Below are 12,191 nucleotides of genomic sequence, written 5' to 3' on the forward strand. Positions count from 1 at the left end.
AGTCCATGAAAAGAAAAGTCCAGAAAAAAAGGCAATCTGGAAGGGTTATCCTAAGGATATCACATTATATCAACAAACAAATTAATACAGATATGAGGAGGTTACATTTGAATTGTTACTGGAATTCAGCTTGGGGTCACTGCGTGCTTGAGACAGGCTATTTGACAGTTTCAGAAGGGACTGAATCATCACAGTTATTTAGAAACATCATGTTATTTAAAACATCACTCTGGGACAAAAAGGTTAAATTTATATTATCAGTTAATCAAAATGGAATAATACCCAGATCTCAAACAGGAAGAGAAGGTAGTTTTGGCCCTCTGAAGCAAAGAAATCTAAGGCAGAAGAGTTGGCTTTAAAAAAACCCTCAGCATTACGGGAAAATATTAAAGAAATAAAATATAAGGCATGATATTAAAAACACATGTAACTTATAAATAACTAATAAGGACCTACTGTATAGCACAGGGAACTAAATAATCTGTAATGACCTATGTGGGAAAACAATATAAAAAAGTGCAGATATATGCACATGTGTAACTGATTCACTTTGTTGTTTGGCAGAAACTAACACAACACTGTAAATCAACTACACTCCAAAAAAAACAAACAAACATGTAACTGAACTGTACACTTAAAAATGGTTAAGATGGTACATTTTATGTTCTGTGTATTTTACCACAATAAAAAAAAACCCAGGCAGAGAAAAAGCCACGTGCAGACACTTACAAACCTCCAAGAATAATACCAAATTTCCCCTGGACGATATGAATTCACACAAGCAAAAAAACACTAATATTAAGTAAACAACACACAAAAAAGGTTCATTCTCATTAGTAATTAAAGAACAAGAAAGAATAATCATGATGATATTATACTTATGGAATTACCAAAAATCAAAGTGAAAGTATTCACAGCCAATAAACAATGACATATCACCACACACCTACTACAGGAGCTGAAAACCCAGAACACTGCAAACTCCAAACGCTGGTGCGAATGCAGAATGGCAGAGCAAAATGGCACTCTGGAAGACAGTTTGGCAGTTTCTTACAAAGCTAAACATGTTCTTACAATAAGATCCAGAAATCCTATTCCTAGGTATTTACCCAAATGAGTTGAAAACTTATGTCTACAGAAAAACCTGCACATGGATCTTTATTTATTTAGCAGCTTTATTCATAATTGCCCTAAACCGGAAGCAATCAATACATCCTTCAATAAACAAACTGTGGTACATTCATACTACAGAATATTATTCAGCAATAAAAAGAAAAGTTATTAAGTCACGAAAAGACACAGAGGAACCTTAAAATGTACTTTGCTAAGTCAAAGAAGCCAATCTGAAAAGGTTACATACAGTATCATTCTAATGATATGATATTCTGGAAACGAAAAAACTTAAGAGACAGTGAAGTGATCAGTGGTTGTCAAGGGTGCAGGGGAAGGAGGGGAGGGATGAATAGGCAGAGCATAACACATTTTTAGAGCAGTGAAACTATTCTGCACAAGTCTATAATGGTGGATACTTGAAAATCCAGAGTGTACAACACAAAGAGTGAGCCATAATGTAAACTATCAGATCAGATCAGATCAGCCGCTCAGTCGTGTCCGACTCTTTGCGACCCCATGAATCGCAGCACGCCAGGCCTCCCTGTCCATCACCAACTCCCGGAGTTCACTCAGACTCACGTCCATCGAGTCAGTGATGCCATCCAGCCATCTCATCCTCTGTCGTCCCCTTCTCCTCCTGCCCCCAATCCCTCCCAGCATCAGAGTCTTTTCCAATGAGTCAACTCTTCCCATGAGGTGGCCAAAGTACTGGAGTTTCAGCAATGTAAACTATAGACTTAGTTAATAATAATGCCTCCACATTGGGTCATCAATTGTAGCAGATATACCCCACCAGTGTAAGATGCTAACTGGGGGAAACTGGGAGGCTTAGGGTAGGGGGTGCGTAAAAAGGGAGTACACAGGGACTCTCTGTACTTTCTGTTTAGTTTTTCTGTAAACCTAAAACTGCTCTAAGAAATAGTCTATTAATTAAAAAAAAAAAAAAGAAATATCCAACCATCAATGTTGGCAAGGCCAGGAGAGGCGGGTGCAAGTGTGCATTGCTGATGGCACTATAGTGGCTCCAGGTTCTCCAGAGAACAATCTGTCAATGCTTAACCCCACCAGAAAAGGTTCAGGTGCTGAGGTCTAACATTCATCCCAGAAAAAGACAGGACAGAAAACAAGAGCTACTTGCACAAGATGCTGGTTACATACCCACTCTCATTTTGTGAGTGACCTGTTCATTGAAAGCTGAAAGTGTTAGTCGCTCAGTCGTGTCTGATTCTTTGAGACCCCATGGACTACAGCCCACCATGCTCCTCTATCCATGGGATTCTCCAGGCAAGAATACTGGAGTAGGTTGCCATTCCCTTCTCCAGGGATCCTGTTCATTAAGATGGGCTATACCTTGTATTAAAAAAAATATTATTATTTGTTGCACCACAAGGCATACAGAATGCAGGATCTTAGTTCCCTGACCAGGAATTGAACCTGTGCCCCCTGCAACGGAAGCACAGAGTCCTAATCTGTCCTAACCACTGGACTGCCAAAGAAGTCCTTATATCTTATATTCTTGTTTAGTTGGTCAGAGACTCTCCTTAAATAGAAACATAAACATCTAAATGACACAGGGTAAGATGTTTGTGCTTCCAGATGCAGTGAAGGGATTACTCTGCCAGTTATGTTATTTTTCCCTCAAACTTAACTCTTTTGGGATGAAAATAACACACTCCTACTTACAGTTAAACTGCTTATAATTCAAGTTCTTAGAGAGCAAGCATTTCGGCTTAATTAGCACCTTACAAAGAATGTGCCCACAGATACTAAATGAATAACACTACTAGGTCACATAGCTAACTGAGCTCTTTAGCTCAAATTTGAATCCTAAATCAGCTCCACTTATTGTGAATCAGATCTGATTGAAACTTCTGAGATTGGCTTTGAAATCCTTCATCTACCGTAGAGACATAAGCTCCCTAAAAGAAGTTCCTGGCAGAAGAGTAAATGCTGAGTGAAGGAATGAAAGAGGGAAGGGACTGAATCCCACCATCCCAGCTCTTTCTCCAGCCCCAAAGAGGATGCCAACTTTTTCCTCACTTGAATTACCACTTTGCCTCATCTATGACATCCACAAAGTTTTCTCCCAGACCCAGTTCAAGAACAAGATTTCCCTGGCCAACACCACAGCAGACCGTGAGACCCCAGCCATTTCTTCTGCACTCAGCAATGAAGTTACTACACCAGGTGGCTCGTCTGCAGTGTTCCATGAGGGCACGGATATATCTCCCTGTTATTGGATCCTCTGTGTCCAGAGCCCAGAACATGGCAGGCATTCACTGGGTATTGCTTTAGTGAAGGAAGGGAGGACTCAGCACCAATAATATTACCCTGTGTAGAGCTCAGCAGTTTACAACATGCTCTCAGATATACAGATACATTATCTCACTTGCTCTAAGCTTGCTTCATCAGCTCTCACAGCAGGAGGAGCTGAGAAGACAGCTCATTTCTAGTCTAAAGCAGTCATTCTGCAGATGAAGAGACAGAGGCCAGAGCTGCCAGAGGAGTCCCAAAGGATCACATGGCTACCTGGGGGCAGAGCCGAGTCCCACGCCAGAGCCGTCAGTGCTCTTCCACTCTGCTCCTTTGTCTCTGGCCCGGTAACAGTGTTCTTTCAGTTCCCAGAAGGGCAGACATTCACTAACAAGTCGGAAAGACTTGTATATGTAGCTGCTTACTCAATATTTCCATGTCCCCAAACATCTCAAACTTGACATATTCAAAAGTGAATACCTTAGCTCCCTTCCTCACCATGTGCCCTTCTTCCAGGCTCCCCCTTTTCAGTAAATGGGAACCCCATTGTTAAACTGCTCAGGCCAAAAGTGATGGAGCAATCCTCAACTTCTCTATTTCTTTCACATGCCACTTTCAATCCTTCAGCAAATCCTACTGGCTCCTTTTTCAAAACATATCCAGAATTCAAGCACTTCTCACTCTTTGGCTTTTTACTTCGGGTCCGAGCTACCCACTTTCCTTGCCTGGACCACAGTAGCAGTTCCCTAATCAGTTTCCTTCCTTCCCCTCTTGCCCACTACAACCTATTCTCAACATAGCAGCCAGAATGATCCTTTATGTCAGATCATGTCACTTATGTGCCTCGAACCCTCCAATGGCTCCCATCTCACTCACAATTCACAGAAAATCCAGGGGCCTATAAGGCCTAATACGATTTACCACAAATCTACTCCCACCCACATCTCTTGCTGTTTCTCCTCTCTCACACTACTGCAGCCATAATGACTGGTGTCCTCACGTTTCTTGAACATACGAGGTGTACTCTTGCCTCAGGGCCTTTGCACTTGCTCTCTGACAGCAGAGGGAATATACTTCCCTCAGATAAATGCCTGGCTCACCCCTTAACTTCCTTTGGGTCTTTGCTTAGATGTTACCCTTTCAGTGAGACCTTCCTTGACCACCCTAATAAAATTTAATACCCTGACTTCTGGTACTCTTTATCTTCCTTCTCTGGTTAATTTTCTCCATATATATTTCACTTGTTTATCATATGCTTCTGCTTCATCCAAACAGGTGAGCTACTTAAATCCTGGAGCTTTGTTTTATTTACTACTCTATCCCCAGGTACTAGAAAAGTACCTGGCTTCTAGCAGATATTCAGCAAACATTAGTGGAATGAATGAATGAGTAAATGAATGAATGAATGAACATCCTTACCTTTAGAATCTCCCAGTAATCTAAAGGGTTCAGGCCAGAAGGGAAAGACCCTGGTTGAGCTCTGACCTCACCCTCACTCCCCGCACAGCTTCTCCTTCTTCTTAGGTCCAGCCCAGTCCCTTACTACAAGAAACCAGGTCTGGGCTGGGAAGCAAGGCAGGACCAGGGCAACAGGTGCTTGTTGCCAGGATGGTACAATTCTGCATAGTGCTAATTTTTGGCTTTGGCATCCTGATACCTCATAAACAGAAGAGGTCAAAAATAGGTTAGGACTAGATAGTAGTACTGACTCAGTTTAACAGCAACTAATCTGCTTTGAGATATCTTTCAAGGACCAGTGCTAAACTTGCATGTGTTCACCTATCTGTCCTCTTCTTCTTTCTCAAACTCTTTATTATGGATTTCAAACATGCAGAATAGTAGAAAGAATAGTATAATGAACTCCATGAACCCATTACCCAAATTCAACAATTACCAACATTATGTCAATTTGGTTTCTTCTGTTCTCTGTCTCTGCAACCCCCACTGAATATTTCATGAAGCTGTTTCTTGAGAACTGATCTACATATGACACACTCTGGTCTTGTTAACACTGTATTCTAGCAACTATGTCAACCAATTTCTCTAGTTTTACTAGAAATACAGTTAAAAAAAAAAAGCACTTACACCCATTCTCTCACCAAAGCAATGACTAAAAAAGGAAGTATCTAAATTCCAAACTGTTTAAATCAAGGGACTTGTCACTTATCATGTTTGGAGGGATTTGGGGAGAAGGGTTTTGTAGCTACAAAATAGATGTAGACATGAGCTGTTTTCACTTGTTTGTATCTGAGGCAGAATTTCTGAATGAACTTGTTCAATCCAGTAAGTATTTAATGACTACCTGCTACATATGAGGGACAGGATTAAGAAAACAGAAAATAAGAAAACCCAGCCTCTGTTCCTAAGGAAATCAGTGTGGGGTGGAGGATGGGTGTTGTGTGAGAAGAGTGTAGTGGGAATAGCTAACATCCAAGGCAGAATACATTCTAGCCTGAGAGATTAAACAAACCCAAGGCAAAAGTTCCTTTAAAAAAAATCAATCCACAGAATTTGCAGACCCCGAGATTTACCTCTTCCTTAACTCTAATTTTGCCCTCTGCTGAATTTATTGCTATACAGCCAATACATATATTATATGGGGTCAGAGAATTCAGTGATCCACAGAATAGACTTTCGGAAGTGGATCTTTCATGTCACATGTTGCTACTTACCATCCAGTCTTCTGGTGGCAGAGAACTGGAAAGTCATCCCAGGGTTTGGAAAACAATGGGGCTACCTCAGGGCCCACACTCAAAGTGTTCTACTCTTTGAGAGCATATACAGCAAGCAGCTTTATAAACAGAAGAGACTGTGTCAAGGAGACATGGCTAGATGGATTCAGAAGGACTTCCAAGAACTCTCTCCTGGCTACCTAAAGGACTGTGACCTTAGTGGTCTATTACCAGAAGAGTGCAGCTCTTTGGACAAACCAATGAGGTTTGGTTAGCCAGGTTGTGTAGGAAGGAGAAAGTGCATGCTCATTCATATGCCCCTGGAATTAGGTGCACAAGAGAGTGGAAGAAGGGCAGAATTAAGATGGAAGAAAGGTTTACATCATAATCAATGTTACCAAGATTGGTGAGGTAAGGATGCATGAGAGAGAAGGAGTAAGGTAGGAAAAAGGCACTGTGACAATGGATGGGGCACAGGAATAGGGATTAGTAAAGAGACGATTCTGGTTTGAAAAGGAGATCACTGATGGAAGTGAAAAAGATGCCACGTGACCCAAGATCTTGAGAGGGAGGATCTCACAAGATACTAACAGGGTGTGAAAAAGAGGGACCTTTGAATGGGAGGGTGTACAGATTATGAAGGATGGGTTCCCACTGGAATGGAAAGGGGTCACTTCACTGAAGCTGGGTGAAGTGGTCACTAGATAAAGGTTTTGGGTAATAGGATGTAGCTATGGATGGCAGAAAGGAGGCAGCTGGAACACTCATAAGAGATTGGAAATCTCTTATTTATATGAATTCCTGGGGGTAAGCAGACTTAGGATGAGAGGATTTGGGGTAAAGTGCCAGTGAGACGGGAGACACCTTAGGATAAGCGGGAGCTCCAAGGACTCATAGGGTGAGAGGATATTTGGACAAAGGATAAAGAGAGGTACTAAGGTGCAGGGGTCTCAGGACACTTGGGGTCAGAAGTTATGAATAATGGGTTGAGGAAGACACCAAGCCATGTGGGAAAGGTTAATATTAATAGAAACCTTGGAGGTCGTGGCAAGTGTTGATGTTGGGCTTAGGAATTATTAGAAAATAAGGAACAAGGGGCTGAGGGTAACCTGGAAACCCAGGTAGGTTTAGGAGCAAGAGAAGCTATGGATCAAGAGAGTTTTGAAGATCGTAGGTTCAGATGCCAGCTCTGCTACTCATCTGTGTGAATCCAGGTTCGTCATTTGTTTAAAACTAAACCAAAACAAACAAAATAAGGGAAACAGTGGTAGACATAGGAAGAATCATGTCTTTGGTTTGTGAAGGGAAAACTTAATTTACACATACAAACTGTGGTACACAGTAGGTGCTTAGCACTAAGTGCTAATCTTCATTAAGGAGATAACCAGAGTCAAGAGCCAAAGAAGTGAGGAGGCCATAGGAGACCTAAGAGGACAGGGATTCCAAGAGCTCAGGGGTACAAAGATAATGCAAAGTGTGGGCCCTGCATTCATTATCTGCTGACTCCCTAGCACCCAGGATGGAGTTAAGACCCATAAGAGCTTCTCAGCATATACTTAAGGGCTCCCTTAGGCTAGGCTTCGTGCCAAGTGTTTGAATACATTACTGACCCTGGGGTGAGGTTACAAAAGTAAACTTCTAGCTAGGAATACAAAAACGATTGCAAACAAATATTATCTTGATTGAGAATTGTACAACTTCACAGCTGGAAGAAAACTGAGGTCATTTAACCCAACCTTATCATAGATGAAAGACTGAGGTCCAGAGAGAGGAAAGGCGTTCTAGTGGCAGAGCTAGGACTTCGATCTGAGACCACATACTCAATCCAGATTCTCTGATGCCTCCAACTGCATCTACTTCATATTCATCTCTATAATTTCCTGGGCACCAGCTCCGTGCTAGGGCACTTGTTTAGTCATGTGCTGGTTGACACTGGGGGGCTGAAGTGCAGACAGGGACGTCAGCGGAGGTGACTTCAGGATGGAGGGGGAACATGGAATGAGGTCATGAAGTTATAGGAAAAAGAATGGATTATCAGACATTGAGGGTTACATAGAAGATGACTGGCTGAGAAACTATTTTAGACGGCTGAGTTTAGGAGTTACCAGAAAAGGTTTGAGGGGAGTCACCAAGTTTGTGTGTGGGGGGGAATACAGGGTAGAACTGGACGGGTTACCAGACTAGTGGAGTCAGTAAGGTTTGAAGGGATGTGGGGATGTCCGGTGGTCAGTCACTGTGTTGGTGGGCCCCTGGGCAGTGCTGGGGAAGTTCCTGGATTGGCAGAGTCAAAGAGTAAGAAGTGAGGATTACCTGGTGAGGTCTTAGGGTCAGTGGGTGGGGGGTCAGAGGTGGGGGCGGGCGCAGTCACACGGTGGGGTGTGGGAATCACGGGGCAGGAGTCACAGGGCGGAATTGGGAGGCAGGGATGGGAGCCGGGACCCGAGGTGCGGGAGGGCCAGGCCGCCGACCAGCAGTCCGGCCACCGAGCTACAGGGCCAGAGGAGGGTGGGCACGCCAGGCTCGGGACCTTCCCGGGACCCTGCGCCTGCCCGGCCTCCCACCTGGGCACGGTGGACCCACTCTTCCCGTAGCCACCAACCTGACAGCCCCGAGGGCGACTCCGCCGACAGACCGCCATGCACCGGGCCCCGCCACCAGCGCCGGCCCCGCAACCCGCCTGCGCCATAGCCCGCCCGCCCGCGAGCCGCTTGCCTCGCGCGATATCCAGGTTCCAGGGCCGCCGCACTTTTCCTCTCCTCTCGGCGGGCCTCCACCGGGCCCCGGAACCCGTATAGAAAATACAGGGCAGGCTCCACCCCGCACCCCGAGTGGCGGCGGCCGCCGTCTCACTTATCCCGGTTCCCGGGCCGCCGGAGCCCGGGCGGCCGGGGTCTCGAACGGTGCCCCTCAGAGCCCCGCCCCGCCCCCCGACCCGGGTGACGCGCCGCCCGCCAGGCTGGGCGCCCGGGGAGGGCGTGATGACGTCACGACGCCCCGGTCAGGGCCTGGGCGCGGCTCACGAGCCGGGTCGTCTCTATAGCAATAAAGAGCCGCCACCTGTTCCTGAAGAGGGGACTCGGTCACCTGAGGCCTGAGGCGGGCGCGGGGAGGAGTCCGAGGCCCCGCGGGCTCTGCGCCGTCTCGTCGGCCGCCTGCGGGCGAGAAGGTGCGCTCCTGGTGCTGGGGAGGGCCGGAGGGGCTGATTGTGAGGGAAGCCGTGCCTCTCCTCGGCTCAGAGCCGCCAGGCGGCCTCCTGCGCCTTTAGGGTCCTGAGGCGCTTTGCTGTGCGCAGTCCGCACGCACGGCCTGCGATCTTCGACCCACCCCCTGAAGGAAGCAACTGCAGGTATTACTAGCACCTTATTGAAAAGGACGACGTCGAGGAGCCGTGAGGGACTCGCCTGTTTAGGGAGTGCGCCCTGACGGTCCTCTCGGGTTCTCTCACGCTCATTCCCCCGTCAGTCCCACCCCCAGCCTCGAAACCAGCTACCACTGACCCTCGTAGGTTCGTTTCGGGTGAACAAAGCCAGGCCCTTTATGGTTTACCCCTGTCACCAGGAGGAACTATGATTGGAGAATTTTCAAACAAAGTAAAAGAGAGTGAGCTTTTGGTAAAAATAAATAAAAGAGAAGTTAGATGAGGAACTGGTAAAGGTTGCCTCTTAGAAGAGGAACTGGGTGACAGGAGGAATGAGGTGAGAAGCTTTACCTTCTCTGTCCTTTTAGACTTTAACTCCTTTCTTTTGTCTCCTCTCTCCCCTCCCCCCCCAAAAAAAAATTTAACTTAAAAAAATTTTTTTGAAGGGAGTGTTCCAATAAACTAGAAACGTTTACAAAGTACTGTGTTTGGGGTCTGTGGTAGCTAAAGATGCCATAGGAGGCATGGGTGATTGCTTTCCTCCCTTGTCTATACAAAGCTTAACCACAAAGCTTTAGACATTCTCTGTTCCGCATCTTCCTAGTTTGGGCACCACAGTTCCAGAGGTGGAACTGGGGCTATAGTTCTCATCAAGCTCTCAGCTTAGGGGGGCAGTGAGTGACACTTGATGGCCTCTTCTTGTGGTTAATCATTTCTATGTGCTGTGTGTTAAGTTGCTTCACTCGTATCGGACTCTCTGCGACCCTATGGGGGTCAGAGGAGCCAGCCAGGCTCCTCTGTCCATGAGATTCTCCAGGCAAGAGTACTGGATTTGGTGGCTGTGCCCTCTTCCAGGGATCGAACACCCATCTCTTAACTCCTGCACTGGCATGCAGACTCTTTACCACTAGCACCACCTGGGAAGTCCCAATCCTTTCTATACCTCCTGATACAGAGATAAGCAGCCTGACCTTTAAGGTGCCCCCTCCCTGTTCCTTTTTGGTGGAAGTTTAACAAGTTATTAATACCTAGATAGAGAATATAGTAGCTTGTCCTGTAGCTTAAACTTCTGGATAGACATAGAGCAGAGACTAATACTCAGGTGTCCTAATTTGTACCCCCACCACCTTTTTCCATAATAAAAAATACATCTATCCTTTCTCATATTCCTTGCAGATCCTAATCTATTTGGTAATCACCTCTCCTCTTACACAACAAAAACTGTGGGAAACCAGTGTCTGAATTTGAAGTATTAGGATTCTGATGATGGGTAATTTCAGGTACTCAGGAGAACTGGGGAGGAATATAATTTGGAATGCAGGATCGAAGATCATTTCTAGCAGCTTCTGTTCTACCTTTGAACCCCATCTCCACAATATACTGTATAGGCTGGTGGTCTTCAGACATTTTTTGAAATGGACTCTATAAAAGAATTTTAAAGAACTATGTATCTCCTTGTTCATTCCTAAGTTGACACCTAAATTTTCCATCATATAAATTCTTGTAGAGGATATAATTTCTGACTTACCGCAAATTTTGATGTTTTAAAATATAACCATTATATCATTCTTAAATGTATCTGCTGCTGCTGCTAAGTCACTTCAGTCGTGTCCGACTCTGTGCAACCCCATAGCCGGCAGCCCACCAGGCTCCCCCGTCCCTGGGATTCTCCAGGCAAGAACACTGGAGTGGTTTGCCATTTCCTTCTCCAATGCATGAAAGTGAAAAGTGAAAGTGAAGTCGCTCAGTCGTGTCCGACTATTAGCAACCCCATAGACTGCAGCCTACCAGGCTCCTCCATCCATGGGATTTTCTAGACAAGAGTACTGGAGTGGGGTGCCATGGCCTTCTCCTAGTGGGCTCCAAATACCCTAAATATTTGATGCCCACCAGCATCCATTTCGGAGAAGCCTGCTAGGCTCCTCTGCCCATGGAATTTTCCAGGCAAGAATACTGTAGTAGATTGCCATTTTCTACTCCAGGGAATTATCCTGACCCAGAGATTGAACTCATATCTCTTGTGTCCCCTGCATTGGCAAGTGGATTCCTTAGTGCTGTGCCACCAGGGAAGCCCAACAATTTTCTACCTGTTTTTTATTTTTATAGACATAAATGTTGAGGAATGTTCACATTGGGAAAGGAAGAGACTGTTAAAATGATATCCCTAAAGCCTTTGAACTACTTCTAAATTACATGCCAACAATCACAACAATTCCTCATAAGTGTCACATTACCAAATAGACTCCTCCTTTAATTGTATTAAAAATTTTATTTAATTAAAAGAATTGGAAACCACAGATCTTGCAAAAGGATTTGTTAGTCGTTTGAGTATCGATTTCAGTCTTATCAAAATAATTATGTCATCTTTTCACTCAGAGGCAGCTAATCAGACTGGTTTTCATATTTCTTTGTCAATACAATTTTTTGGATAAAATTCCTTTTTTTAAAAGGTGTTCAAATAAGTCTCACGTTTTATTAAGATCCTCTATAAACATATTTATTCACTACTGAAAATTGAAATAGCACATCAAAAATTTTTATTACATTTCAACATGCTAACAATGCTCTGGCCAAGCCAACCAATGTTTTCTTTACTTTCCTTCCACAAGTTAATTTGTTTCAAATTCTTGATACTGAGTTTCATCTTACAGAACTTCAGGCTTATGAAACAGACATTACCTGAGACTTACTCAGTTCAGTTCAGTTGCTCAGCTGTGTCTGACTCTTTGCAACCCCATGAACCGCAGCATGCCAGGCCTCCCTGTCCATCACCCACTCCTGGAGTTCACCCACCC

At 44.8% G+C, this 12,191-nt stretch overlaps 1 protein-coding gene and 1 long non-coding RNA gene across 5 annotated transcripts in view; one reads left to right on the plus strand and one right to left on the minus strand.

The window, feature by feature from the left end:
* The window catches only part of ZNF76 (zinc finger protein 76), a 30,062-nt gene extending 21,139 nt beyond the window's left edge, over nt 1-8,923 (minus strand). The window contains exon 1 of one of the 3 annotated variants that reach the window (XM_070361232.1): nt 8,751-8,923. The gene's annotated coding sequence lies outside the window, so the exon portion shown is untranslated. The remainder of the gene's footprint in view (nt 1-8,750) is intronic. The other 2 variants (XM_070361231.1, XM_070361230.1) reach the window with 2 other exon arrangements.
* A 147-nt stretch (nt 8,924-9,070) lies between these two features.
* The window catches only part of LOC138985047 (uncharacterized), a 90,015-nt gene continuing 86,894 nt past the window's right edge, over nt 9,071-12,191 (plus strand). For both annotated transcript variants that reach the window (XR_011462283.1, XR_011462282.1), the window contains exon 1: nt 9,071-9,204. This is a non-coding gene — a long non-coding RNA (uncharacterized lncRNA). The remainder of the gene's footprint in view (nt 9,205-12,191) is intronic.

The sequence above is a fragment of the Bos mutus genome, chromosome 23, assembly GCF_027580195.1.
Source record: "Bos mutus isolate GX-2022 chromosome 23, NWIPB_WYAK_1.1, whole genome shotgun sequence".
NCBI classification, from domain to species: Eukaryota; Metazoa; Chordata; class Mammalia; order Artiodactyla; family Bovidae; genus Bos; species Bos mutus.